Source organism: Mesocricetus auratus, unplaced genomic scaffold (assembly GCF_017639785.1).
Source record: "Mesocricetus auratus isolate SY011 unplaced genomic scaffold, BCM_Maur_2.0 Super-Scaffold_100003, whole genome shotgun sequence".
NCBI classification, from domain to species: domain Eukaryota; kingdom Metazoa; phylum Chordata; class Mammalia; order Rodentia; family Cricetidae; genus Mesocricetus; species Mesocricetus auratus.
Window position 1 is genome coordinate 37,029,866 of NW_024429188.1, and position 15,162 is coordinate 37,045,027.

At 37.0% G+C, this 15,162-nt stretch overlaps 1 pseudogene; it reads left to right on the top strand.

Moving 5' to 3' along the window:
• The first annotated feature begins 4,186 nt into the window (after positions 1–4,186).
• Positions 4,187–8,929, top strand: LOC101832125 (annotated as a pseudogene).
• The last annotated feature ends 6,233 nt before the right edge of the window (positions 8,930–15,162 follow it).

Genomic DNA, 15,162 nt, shown 5'->3' on the forward strand with positions numbered 1-15,162 from the left:
TCAGCTGTTTCTGCTGGTTTTGCCAGCCCATTCTTTGCCAATTTGCTCATCACTCCTCTCTCTGTCACTGGGTTCCTTTGGTTCAGTTCAGTGATTAATTGTGTGTTTGCCTCTGCTTCCATTAATCACTGGATGAAGGCTCCCGGATGGTTATAGACATCAAGTTCATTATCAGGAATGGGCATTCGAGGTGGTCTCTCCACTATTGCTTAGCTTGCCAATTGGTGTTATCCCTTTAGATCACTCGGGGTCACTCTGGTGCCTGATCTGTCTTCTAACCTATGATTCCCTCTTCCCCCTATCCTACACCCCCCCAGTCAACCTTCCTGTTCCTTGAGTTTTTACTGAGAGTATTTTTCAAGTTCTAAGGAAGCTGTTATAAATTAGATTCAATTTAACAGGCCTAGAAATTGACTACAACCTAGGTTAAGGACAATATTCTTTGCTACAATTCCTCTGAATTAAACTATATTCATGAGACTATATTAACTAATGTGGTCAGGATAATCATATAAGTTACAGTTAAGGATTTGGAACATATAAAATAACATTTAGAATATATTGAAAACTCTTAATATTAGAAAGTGGATAGATTTTTTATTTCCCCCAAATTTCCAATTATAGTTTAAATAAATATTGATTGGCTTCTGAGAAATCATCATTTTCTCTTATTTGTGTATATTAATCTCCCCATGACAACCAAAACAAAGAATGTGATATTTACAAAAATACACTTACAGTGTGTTGATGTATGTTGGAATTTAGGCATTGCTTTGAATTAAATCTCAGAATTTTTCAGCTTTGCCATTTTACAATATGAAAACATACTCAGTCTATCATTTTACTACAACTATTCCTAGCAAGAACAAACTCAAACAAATAAAACTCTGCAATAACAGAAAGTAACTCTGCCTAGATTCACTGATAAAAGATAACAAGCTAAAAGGTTACATAAGAGCTCCTAGAAAAACCAAAGAGTAAAAAGAACCTCTAAAATGAATCAACTTAATCAACTGTGCACTTCAGTTAGTGAAGCTCAAATTACATGTTTTTTCTGATTGTGCAGTTGGGGGCATATTCTGTGCCAAGATTATCTAGGAATAAGCAAAGGGCTGATGTCAAAAACTATACACAAGGTGAGCAAGCAAACTGTTCCAACAGATGAAAAAATTACTGCAAGCTGAAATAGGCGGTTAGCACAAGAAATGTTGAATTCAAATTATTCAATAAAAGTCTTCTTTGATAGAGGTTTTTTTTTTCAAATTTGTCTAACAAATTTAAAGATTTTGACCAACAGTTTGAAGAATAGGAAGTCTCTAAACTTTTAGACTTGCACAACAATAAGGTTTGGGGAATTTTGAAAGCCCCAATCATACTCAAGATCAACAAATGACATTGAGTGGCTTCACACCTCTAGGAGTCCAATGTGCTTTGGTTATGATGCTGTGGAAGGCTGTGTTGATGCGCATAGTCTGTATTACCTCTGGATGCCAAATTGGTGTTCATGGTATGTGCTGCAGCCTGAGACCATGTTGATGTTTGTGGTCTGTGTTGCTACCAGAAGAAACGTGGATGTCTGTGACCTGACAGAGGACATGTTGATGTCTATGGTCCATGTAGAAGCCATATTGAGATCCATAGTCTCTTGCCAAAGGACACGAGTATGTCCATGGTTTGTACTCTATGACTACAGATTCATAATTTAGAGTGAGAGATATTGAAGTCTTCTGTGACAACCTCCCTCCCCCTACAATAGAAATAAACAGTACAAAAAAGAAGCCATGATAGAGAATCCTCAAAAATCATGATCATGATGCTGAAGTGCAACTCTTCACAGTTGATGGCTTCTTTTGTGGGGTGGAAGTGGGACAGGAGTCAGTTATCTTTACAAGGTTGGCCCCTGGGAATTTGACCACACTCCAATGAGTATTTGGGAAACACAAATTGTAACTGGCGTATGGTTTCCTTGTTTGAAGATGGCACAAGAGTGAACGAGTGTATGTGGTAGGAATGAGAAGCAAATGTGATGCGGTATCGTGTATGAAATTCCCAAATAATCAATAAAATATTATGATGAAAAAGAGAAAGAAAGGATGTTGGAAACAAGGCAGTTTGGCATAGATGGCTAACTTGCTAACATTGTTCCCCTATGCCTTTTGGTAAATTTCATTTTGTCTTTTTGCTGCCATAACCATTAATGGACAGGATAGTATGGAGGAAACATTCCTGTCTGTGACTTGGGTAGAATGTGTACCTTGAAGTAGTCTCTAACCTGGCTCCAGTCCTCTCAGTCATGGGTTTGGAGTACATTTGTCTTTTTACATATTATAAAAAGAAATATGCTTCCGTGCCCATGAAGGCATGACCAACATTGTTGGAATGCTCCATAATCTAATAAAATCATAATTTCAATTGAAAATATATATTTAAAAGAGAGTGTTTTGAGATCCTACCATGATAAAGGGGGTTGACATTTTTCAACAAAACCTTGTTTGCCCTTCAAAACAGAAATAAATAAAAAGAAATAGCCTGATAAATAATTCAAAATAATCATTTTAATGTAAGTTAATAAGATCAAATAAAACGCATGTACATAGCAAAATGAGATCAAGACAACAATGCATGAAATAATTGTTTAATAAGAAAACAGAAACTATCAAAAATAACCACAAATTCTGGGGTTTAAGAAAGCAATGACAAAATTGAAAAATTCAACAGAGAGCTTCAACTGCAAATTTAATCATGCAAAAGAAAGGATAATTCAATTTAACTACAGGTCATGTGAAATTAGCTAGTTAAAGAAACAAAAAGGAAATTAAAGAAAATGAAGGAAGAATGGCCATGAGAATAACACTTTTTATACAAAAAATAAGTGTAAAATTAGCAATCACATACAAAGGAACCTTCATGAGATTGCAGCAGGTTTCCCATTGGAAAATTTACAGAACAGAACAGAATGATGTAATGAAATCCATAAAACAATGACAAAAAATATGCCAAATTATTAAATGTATCTTACAAGGAATACTTAAGGGGACTGTTCAAATTCAAATGAAAGGATAATAATGACATTCAAATATAGAAATTTGCAACTCTTAGTGATTATGGTAAATATATGCACAAACTAACATTAGTTTAATAACTTAAATGTTGGGTCATCAATTGCTTTTAAACATATTTTGCTTACTAAACACAAAACTTTCTCAAAATAATTAGAACTAACTTAGTATGTACACACAATATAAAATGTTTAAGGTGTGACATCAGTAAGGTGGTTGATTAGAGGATTCCTACCATGCTTCCACCTACAAAGGGGAAGAACACAGCAAAAGAAATCCGTTTTTACTAAAATATTTGAAGACGAACACCAGAGTAAATGGAAATGTGGCAGAGATGTTGCAGAGCAACAGAGAAACAGATGGCATTATTATAAGGAAGAAAGTTAAGTAAGACACATCTGTATGTCCATCTGTTTCTTTTTTCTTTGTAAAAGGTTTATTATTTTTAATGATGTGGGGGAGTACGTGAATAGGAGTTCAGGTACCCACCAAGGTCAGAAGAAGATATCAGATCTGAACTCCAGTCTTCTGAAAAAGCAGCAAAATAACTGAACCATTTTTCACCAGCTGCAACAGTCACTTCTCTTGTGATCAACCACAAGTTAACAGAGACTCTTTAAAGGATAAAGTTAAGCAGGAAGCTCCAAAGAAGTTGCACTAACATGGTGTAAACTGGATAGATTTGTTACTTGGAGAAACCTGGAGTTCTTGTGGACACTGATTCTAAGTTTTATGGGGGACTGGGGCTGTTGAAATTGCAAAGTCTTTAGTAAATCTCTATACAAGCAAGACTTAGGAGTCTTGTTTCTCCTTGTAGTTTCAAGCAGGGGTTGACTCAGGTTTTATAAGCACAAAATCACAAACATCTGTACCAAGTTACAGTTACATTTTTCACCAATCAGGAGTCAAAGATTAGGGGCTTTCCTTTTGTGTTCCATTATTGTTAACTGACATAAATTTCAACTAACTAGATTCATTTGTTCACAGCTTGGGTCTATACTGATGCCTGGTGACCCATGTGGCCACCAAAGGTCACACAGATGCCCAGAGTCTAGGCCACAACCTGTGACCAGGTACTGTCACCAGGGTAATGTCTATTTGAGTAGCCAGCATTATCATCTCGGACCATGGTGCCATCCATGTCAGGTCTCCTTCCAGTGGCTGTATCTGGGTCCATGTTCCTGCTGCAACCAAGATCTCTGTTGATGTCTGTTGCTACAGATACCACCGAAGGTCAAGCCTATGCTGGGCCTCCACCTGGGGGCATGTTGGTGTCCTGGGGCCACGCCAATCTTGGTGGCCTGTGCTGACACATGGTACCACGGTGACATCAGAGCTCAGGCTGCTGCTTAAGACCATGTGTGGGTCCATAGTCTTACCACAGTCAGGGGCTTTATTGACAAACATGGCTCCTGTTGCCACCAGAGACCACACGGATGCCCAGGATCTGGGCGGAAAACTGAAATCATATTGGCATTTGAGGGCTATGCTGACACCTAGGCCATGCTAATCTGAGTGGTTATCACTGTCACCTGAGGCCATGGTGTCATCTGGTCCAAGGCTGCTGTGGAGGGTCATGTCTGGGTCTGTTGTCCTACTGAAGCCAGGCTCCGAGTTGATGTCCATGACTCCTGTTTCCACAAAGAGCTGTGCACATAACTGGGGTCTGTTCAGTTACCTGAGACCATGCTGCCACCAAGGCCATATTGATCTTGGTGGCCTATCCTGCAATTGGGGACATGGTGGCTTCTGGAACTGAGCTGCTGCTGAGAGCCGTATCTGAGTCCATTGTCTTGCTGCATCTGGGACCTGTAGTAATTTTTATGTCCAGTGTTGGCACAGGGGGTCATAGAAACCACACTTGTGGAAATCTGAGGGCTGCCCTGAGATAAAGCTCTGCCCTTCACTGGTCCTGGGATAACTGGCCCTGCCCCTTACAGGATAGTGCACCAGGAGATCTGGCTCTACCCATAAGGGGAGTGCAACCTTCCCACCTGGCTAAAGATGCTCCACACATTATCACAGGTGTGCAACTCACCTGGGCAGCACACTAGAGCTGCCAGCCCTGAGAGTGTGAGAGTGGCAGATCTGATCCTGACCCCTCTCATCTGTGATGTGGTGGCATATGTGAGGGAAAGATGACTTCCCCCTCTGACCCTTGCTACATGCAGCAAGCAAGAGTTGACCCTGGGATCACAAGAGTGAGAGAACTAACCCAGCCCCATACCAGATGCAACACACAGGATAGCAGGCCCTGCACCATATCTGACAGCGCACTATAGATGACCCTGTTGTCAGTGGCTTAGTTAGGTAAACCAGCCCTGAGATCATGAAAGCAAGAGAGCCGATCTCACATCAGTAGTCCCCAAAACATAATACTCAGTTTTTAAAAAACAGTACCAGTACCTAACTACTACAACAACAACAAAATATCAGATGACCCTGATTGGCTGCCTGTTTCTAACAACACTGATTCTAATTTGAAGAGCTAAAGCTTACCACACAACACAATTTTTTGAAACAACAACTTACATCTTCATTCCACTCAGTCTCTGGATGAACAATTCTGTCTTGAAACCCTGTCAGCCAGGGTTTATGTCAAAATGTCAGGTCACTGGCTCCTGAAACTCAGTTTAATCAACATTATAAATCAACTGAGTAACAATGCCTACCTCACAGTTCTATGAAGCAGTCAGAGCACCTGCACTGAGCATCTCAGGCTCAGTTCTCAAGTGGGCATCTTTATCACTGCAGTGTTTGCAAGAAGAAGCTACCAGGAATCCCTGCCCATTTTTCTTTTGTCACAGGAAACAGTTAACTGGGCAAACCATCATTCGACCACTATTTTAAATTGATCATCTCCTTTTTGGTCCTGGGAAATAAGGACACCACTCTAGGCTCCACCCATTAACACACACACACACACACAAAACACAGTTTAGCATAATTCTTTGAGTTCAAAGACCAACTTATAACCTTGAGAATCAGACTAGCAAATGAAGGACACTTTCAGTAAACACTATATGCTTATTAATGACCTAAAGAACCAGGTGAACATTTTCTCTGATGTACAAGGCTCACTGAAATACACAGTAAATAAATATTCCCCACCAATTCTGGCTTCCCAGGCTTAAGAAGGAGCTTCAAAGCTTACACCAAGCACACTGACTTCATAAGATTCCGTGAAGTTACCAGCATGCCCCTTGAAAAGGGACAAATATACCAATAAGGTATACCTGAATGGCTTAGCTCCCATTCAGTTCAGAGTCACTGAGAGATAACACCCTGTCCCCTCTATCAAATAGAGGTTATTGTGCATATCAAGGCTTACAAAGTGTGTTCTATGGAAGAATGAACACTGAAAGTGCTAGCTATGTCTTGCCTATACAGGTACAGAAATGGTTGCACCCCTGTACAACTCATAGAAACTGGGATGGATTGGAGCCTCACATTTGCAGGTGGATACAGCCAAAATATGCAAGTAAACACTTCCTCACCATTGAAGCAATCTCCAAAACCCCATAGCACTAGTCAAAGAGATGCTTATAACTTGATGCAATTAAGTAAACTACATAGTTCTAAAACATTTTGCCCAACTGTTATCAAAACATTACCCAGCATGATCTAGCACATCTGCTAGTCTCTGATAGGTACAATGCAGTATCTCTACTAGAAGGAGGGCTGATAGCTTATTACATTGAAACCCTAGGAAATAATACTAAGAGAATGTCCCTCAGCATAAAACTTATCCTGTAAAATTGGTGGATGAAAAGCTCAAAATAAGCATGAAAAAGCAATGTAACATGATGACTAATGAGAAATACAATAGCTCTGTAGCAGTATTTCCTCCATTTTCAAGAAAATAAATTTATGAATTATTATTATAAAAGGGATTCAAAATGGTTGGCTTTTGTTTGCTTGTCTTTGGTTTTTCGATATGGGGTTTCTCTGTCTAAGTGCCCTGGCTGTCCTGGAACTCTCTCTGTAGACCAAGCTGGCCTCAAACACACAGAGATCTGTCTGCTTCTGAATCTTGAGTTCTGTGATTAAAGGCATGTACCACCATGGCCTGGATCAAAATAGTGATTTTTTATAATATTTCATATGGTATCAAAGAATACAGCTATTTATTGAAATTATGAAGATAATTTATGATCTGAATGAGAAATTTGTCAAAGAAGCAGACATGATAAATATGAATAATATGGAAACCTTGGTAATAAGAAACTCAATAATAGAAATAAAAACACCTTTTTGAAGTTGTGTCCAATGTATAGCATATGTGCCATATATAGCCGAGGATAGCCATGAATATGACACAATACAAAATTGTAAGCTTAAAAGCATTTGCAATTTTTATGCTTATGTTTTAAACTCAATTGTATAATTCTCAAGCATGAACTCTGCAAATGGTAATATCATTTACAATAACAAAGGGCTGGAGATACAACAGGTCAGTGATTAAGAGCTCTTGCTGTGGTCACAGAGGATGTAGGTTCAATTCTGACATGATGGCTCACAATCACTTGTAACTCCATTTCCTAGCAGGCCATTGCCCTCTTTTGGCCTCCAAGGGTACTGCAGACACATGGTGCTTATGCATACATGCAGGCAAAACACTCTTATAAATTAAGTATGAAAATCTTTCAAAAGATGTAAATTTTCCTATAAATGTCAGTCACTGGCCATGTCTTGTAAAGTTACATGACGGAGGAAATCAAACAGCAGAAATAATTTCTAAGCGTAAAACAGCTATTTAGAAAAACTGTAGTCATACAAAATGAAAAGCAAACAATAAACCAAATGACTTAAAGGAAATGTTCATATTGTGACTATGCCAAAAGAAGAAAAAAGGAAATGAGCAAAGCAAAACTCATCTTAGTTAATGGTAGCTTTTGCAATCTATGCCTTCATCCCCACTCTTGACAGGAAGATTGGGGATGCAATATTATTCTTAGCTACATGGCAAGTTAAGATCAGCTCTACGAGACCCTGCATTATAAAATATGTAGAAAGAGAATACAACTGCATTTGATCAATAAAATTCCCTCTAAGGAGAATAGCAATTTCAGCATTAAAAGAGTAATCTGAATTCTAAAGACAGCAATTGATGTCCCAAGTCATGTAACAAAGAACCCGCATTAGACTCAATGCAAAACTCTCCATAATAACTATGTAGGCTAAAAGATGATGGGATGGTAGTTTCAGTATCTGAAAACAAGAAATAAATAAATAAAAGCTTGCTAACCAAGAATACTACACCAAGAGTTTTTCATAAATTAAGGTGCAACAAATTCCTTTTAAAACAAATAAAAACAGGGAAATAAATAACCATAAGACTATCTTAATAAGGCTTTGTAGCAGCCACCACAATATTGATGTATATGAGGAACCAGATTGCCATCTATGACCTCTTTTTTAAGGAAGGAGTGATGGTTGCCAAGAAAGATATCCACATGCCCAAATACATTGAGCTGGCAGACAAGAGCATACCCAGCCTTCAAGTAACGAAGGCCATGCCATCTCTGAAGTTCCGAGGCTATGTGAAGGAGCAGCATGCCTAAAGACATTTCTGTTGATACCTTATAAATAAGGGCATCCAGCATGGTTGGAGATTACTTCCACCCACCCTTGGTGATTGTGCCTGCCACCCTGTACCATAGCTGTCCTGAAACTGGCAGGTTTTAGCCCAAAGATCCACAGGGTGAGCGTCCTGGAAGATTCATAGGGAAAGACAGACAGATACCTCCAGAAAGAGTGATGTGCCCCCTGGTACTAACAAGAAAGATGAGGCTGGTGTTGGCTCAGCAACTGAATTCAAGTTTAGAGGTGGCTTTGTTTGTGGAAGTGGTCACCCCAGTGAAGTTTGAGATGTGCTTTATTTAATAAACTTTTAAGAAACAACATAAGAAAACCCAAATGCTTGTATTAGAAAAGATCCAAAGGATCCAGTAAGATGGCTCATAGAATAAAGGTGCTTGATTCGAAGCCTGGCAACCTAAATTGGATTTCTGACAAATTCCTGATGAGGAGAGAACTGATGTCCCCCATAAGTCATCCTCTGACTATACTGGAGCTATGTCACATATAATCATACACTGAACACACACACACACACACACACACACACACACATACACACACATATTAAAAAGGAAAAGAGATCACAGCTGATACTTTCCTAGTAGTATATATACATGGGAATGAAATACTAATATAAAAATTTACACCAAATTACTAATAAAGACCACAAAAGTGGAAGAAAGGGTCACATGTGTAAAACAACTAAAAAATATCCAAATGTGGGTTGGAGAAACAGCTTGGTACTAAGGAGTACTTGTTGCTCTTTCAGAGGACTTAAGGTCTGTTTCCAACCATACCTAACTCTAGTTCCTCAGGCATCAGCTGTGTACTTGGTACACATACAGACATACCAGTAAAAACTGGTACGTGTAGAATAAATAAAATTGAAACTTAAAAATATTAACATGGATTTTATTTGACTAACAATAATAACCTTCTGAAAACAAATGTATAAGATGTCAAAATGACATAAAATGGATGAATACATTTAAAAATACTCAGTGATATGCTGCCCAGGGGAAAAATCAATTTCTCGGTAAAGCACACATCATCTAAAAGTAAAGAAAAGGAAAACTGTATACCATAATGATAGGGGAACAAATGTGTATCGTTGATTTTTTCCTGACATTGCAAAAGCATTGATTTTAAGTTATAAAATGTTGAATATTGTATTAAAATTGCAAAGTGTAAATATTTTTTAATGTATTTGCACCTATGTTGGAGCAACTAGTCATCCTCAACAAAACTATTGAATCTAAAAGAAAAAATAATCTGAAATGCAATAATATCTGGTTACTTTAAGACCTTGATCATATTCATCAGTGGACTGAGAATACAAGCCAAAGCCAACAAATACACAAATAAATAAAATAGCATTGAAACACAAGAGTTAAATTATACTAGATAACAAACATACCTTAACAGGTATTTACAAAAATACTTCATAGAACATCTCTGGATTACAAGAGGACTTGTGTTTAAAAAAGAGGAAAGAAAGAAAACAGAGAAAGAGAAAGAAAAGCAAATATCACTTAATCATAAAAAGTTGAAATTCTTCCCATTTGGGAGAACATGTAGGATACAAGAAGACAAATTATCTATAATATCATATTTATACAATATCAAAAATATTTAATTCAAAGAAGCAAAGTGTAAAATTGTCCTTACTAGGAGAAGAAATCAACAAATACTAGAAGAATAAACTTTACTTTTTCAGTTAAAAGCAAATTGGAGGATCTAATGCAAAATATGATACGTTTAGCTGAAAATTTTATGAAAGTAAATTTTAAATATTCATACCACTAATATTGTACCTATAAGGCCTTTGAAATGGCTCAGCAAATAACAGTGTTTGGATCCTGTGTTCTATTCCAGAACCCATGGTGGAAGAAAGGAACCACCCATTCCTGAAAGTGATCTTCTGATTCCTCATGTACACTGTGGCATGCATGTGGCACTCATAGTCACAGCCAAAACACACACACACACACCACCACCACCACCACCACCACCATCATCATCATCATCATAACAAATTTAATTAATTTAAATGACAATTATGTAAGGTGGAAGATGTTAGCTAGTTCATTTCACAATATTTATTTATGAAATCATCAAGCACCCTAAATATGAAGTCTGTCAATTATATCCCAATAAAGGTGAAAAATAGAATTAGTAGGCAACATCAGAACATTATTTGGAATTATATAATATACATTTAAAGTAAACAAGAAGGCATGTGTTTTCTCCCTTTGTCTGTGTGGTAGTCTGAATGAGAATAGCACCTATAGGCTCATTCATTTGAATGCTTTCTTCCTAGTTGCAGGAACTGTTTTGGAGGATTATGACAGGTGGGCCTGTTGGAAGAAAAATGTTATGGGATGGGCTTTTAGACTTCAAAACCCTTCACTTTCCAAGTCTCTCATTCTTCTTCCTGTAGAGAAGATGGAAGTAACTAAGAGACTCTCCACATTATTCTTTGTGATGTCAACCTCCTTCAAATTATACTTTTCTACTCTTACTCTTTGTTTTCTACAAATATAAGGCATTTTAGTTGGGTTTCTGTTGCTATAATAAACACCAAGGGAGGAATAAGTTTGTTTTAGCTTACACTTCCAGGTAACTATCCATTACTGAGGAAGTCAAGACAGAAATTGAAGCAGAAACTGAAACAAAAACCATGTAGAACAACTACTGCTTCTTGGCTTATTCTCCAGCTTGTTACTAGCTAAATCCTTTTTCACCTTTCTAAAATAATATTTTAATTGAAATAGAATTACATTACTTTCCCATTCTTCTTTCCCCATCTAGAATTTCCTAGTTACCCTCCTTGCTCAAACCACTTTATGTCAAGTGGATAGATATTTTTCTTTGTTTTTGTTGCACAGATATGTATGTCCATTATATTTCAATAAAAGGGAAATAGAATTAGAAGGTAATACCATAAGTTTATTTGAAATTAGCAAATATATATTGTAAGTAAAGAACAAAACATGCATTTTCTCTCTTCCTCCTCCATGTGATTGTTTGTATGAGTATGACCCCCGTAGGCTCATATATTTAAATGCTTGTTCACTATTTGGAAGAAATGTTTTAGAGTGATTGATTAGGTACACACACACACACACACACACACACACACACATACACACACTTAAGCTGACTTTTTTGCCTGTACCTGAGAGTAATCTCAACTTTTCGTAATAAGACTGTCTGCCTGTCTGTATACATGTCAATTTCTTAAATCTCCCTTTTCAACCTAATCTAAAATCTCTCTCTTTCACATTGATATAGTCTTAGGATATTTATTCATAAAAATACATCTAATAACATGATAATTTAAAATTAAAAGCAACAATAGTAAGAGGATTTTCTTGATTTTGTTTTGTGAAGCTGTGTTGAAAGTTTAGACTGATACCCTGTAATATCAGTAAATTATTTCTACCAATCTGGTTCATCTCACTTCATTCCATTGATCTTAATGCAGCATCCATGATAGGTGAATTAATAAACATCTGTTTCTGTGGTGAAGAAGCATAGAGAATTTCCCTATCTAATAGCAATTAATAAAATAAGAGCCAACATATCTTACTTAACTTTTACTGTCTCTTCCAGCTTTAGTCACAGATACAGTTGCTTAGGAAAGGAATGAAATTTGTCATGGAAGGAAATAATTAGTTTCGTTCACTATTTAAAAAATAAATTGGCTCTATTTTAGAAAAGTGATAGATTGTTTATAGCTACCCATGTACTTCTCAGCTTGTTGAAATTTCACAAAAATAATGCACAACTAATTAGACTGGAATTTTTTTCGTTAAGCTATTAAGTTATTAGAAAAGATAAATATTTGTTGACATAGAAATACACTTACGATGTACTTTTAAGGAATGCAGCAAGCTAGTATGGTAATAATATTCCATTTAAGCTTTTGCTTACTTTTGTTCTGTATTAAAATCATATGTAAATGCTCATCTGAATATGAAATATTGAAGTGATGGCAGTGGAGGAATCCGTGTAAACTCTGAATTAGTGAAGTTCTGATTGAATGTGTATTTTGACATGGGCACAGCCATGTCAGGGACTCCAAGGCCAATGACCCATGGAGAATTGGCAAAACTGTTTCCTATATTGGATTAGCTCAAGAGGGATGCCAGAGCTTTTTGGGGGATTCAAGTATGAATATTTATGCATTACTAATCAGTATGTGCAGAGACTAGCAATTGTGGCTTCTTCCTGCTGGATATTTACAGCCTTAGACTGAATACCTACAGAGACCTCCCACAATACTAGCTAACCCCATCCTGCTTTGCTGTACCCAGTACATATGCTAAGAATTTGGAATGTGGTAGAACCCCACCCGATACTAACTTTATTGTATGTGTCTCTCTGTGTTAATTTCTTCTTTCCCTTGAAGTCCCTAGCATGGATTCAAGGACCCAAACAGAATGGGTCACTGAAAGTGATGGCTGAACAGGGAACTGGATGTGGACACCTGAAATACAGGGAACTCACATTGAAACTTGCATCCAGTCAGATGAAGGATGCTCTCAAGAGAAACGCACTAAAATTAAAGTACAGGATAAAAAATGAAGAAAATGAACAGAGTTCAATTATATCACAAGGTGTAAAACATTATACAAAGAGAATCTGGAGGTAGGCAGTTATATGTCACTGCTTTGAAGGAACTTCTGAGGAACCACAAAAGTAAAGTAAAAATATTATGGTGTAATCACTTCTTATATTATATTCAGGAAACATGCCCCTGGTTTCCAGAAGAAGAAAAAGTAAGTTTAGTTACCTAAGGGAAAAATGAACAAAAGTTAAGAGAGAGCTATATGAGTGTCTTGATCACATTCCCATTTTCATTTTCAGTTCATAGAATCTGATACATGATTTCATAAATTCATGAACATTTCCTCATAGGAGGTCAGTGTCTATAGAATTGGATACTAGGCAAGTCCAGAGTTTTAAGCCTTGACTCTCAGTACAAAGAAATAACCCATACTTTTGAAGAACTGATGCCTCTTCCCCAAGAAACAGTCACAGATGTGTTGGGAGTATGGCATGATTACAAGCCAGACAGAATCCCTGGGGATTACAGAGACAAAAAGGTGAAAATCACAGACCAGACTTGCCCTGACTTGCCTGTTGTCTCTGACAATGACACTGAGGAAAATGTTTACCCGGTTGAGGTCAATCACTCAAGCCCCAGTGAAATTACAAATTGGATCTGTGCCACAGACAAATGAAAGAAGAAATGCTATCATTCCATTATAGTAAACCTTGCTTTTTTAGCGTGGGGGGTCCAAGTATAAGCGTTTATGAATGACTGATCAAAGACTAGCAGCTACAACTAATTCCATCCTAGTGTTTATAGACTAAGACAGCTTGCCTAAAAAGACTACTTACTGAAACTAGTTAACCTCTTTCCATGTACTTTATGTAATAAATATAGTTCTGGGTTTTGGTGCTTAGGTTACAGAATTTCATCTGATCTCAGCTTCAATATATGCTTGTGTATGAATCTGTCTTTTCTTCATTCCTTCAAAGACAATAGCCAGGATTCGAGGAACCACACTCCTTGGGATTGAACAATTCAGGGGTAAAAAAAATTGTGTAGTTTGTCACACTTGGTGTAGTAGTGCTTGCCTTTAATCTCAGCATTTTGGAGGAAGATACAGGCAGATGTCTGTGAGTCAAGGTCAACATGGTCTGCAAAATGAGTTCCAGGACAGTAAGGTCTACATAGTGAGATACTGTTTTGAAAAAGTAAACCAACCAACCAACCAACAAACAAATAACCTTTACAATTTCTGAAGATTTTACAGGTCTTAGATGCAGTAGGTAAAATTGTTTATAGAGCAACAGAAAGCTGAGTCCAACCACTAGTTTGTGTAAATGGAGGCTTTTACATATGTCTTAAGGGCATGATTTAACTCACTGGGATAGTAGGCATAGTACTGAGGACACTCAGTAGGAATTCTCACAATGTGGATGGCAAGTTTCCTCAGCAATCTAAACACCCACATATACACACCTGGAGGAGATAAGAAAATACTTTATACAGTAGCTACTTCCATATTTCCAAAGAACCTAAAAATTCTGGCTAACTACAATTAATTCCAGGTAAAATTTGTTGAGTATAGAGGAGACTTTCAATGAGGAAGGGTAAACAAAGAGGAAAAAATTTAATCTCAAGCAAGTTTTGGGAATTTCTTCCATGGTATTGATCCATAAGGTACTAAAAATTAACTGAATAGCATTATAATATAACTAACTCTATAAGACAAAATGAAAGCAGAAAATTGTTGAAGTTAATTTTTATTCTTTACTTTGCACTCCAAGGTTTGTATATAAATATATAATTTCTTATGATGCTTATCTTTGAAAATTGTCAATGCAAAACAAATAAACACAAATGTTAAATGGTTGTACTTAAGAATTGACAAAGGGGCAACAATACAGAGAGAGTTAACATATACTTTATTTAGAATTTAAGAATCAATAGACAGTTTGGTTA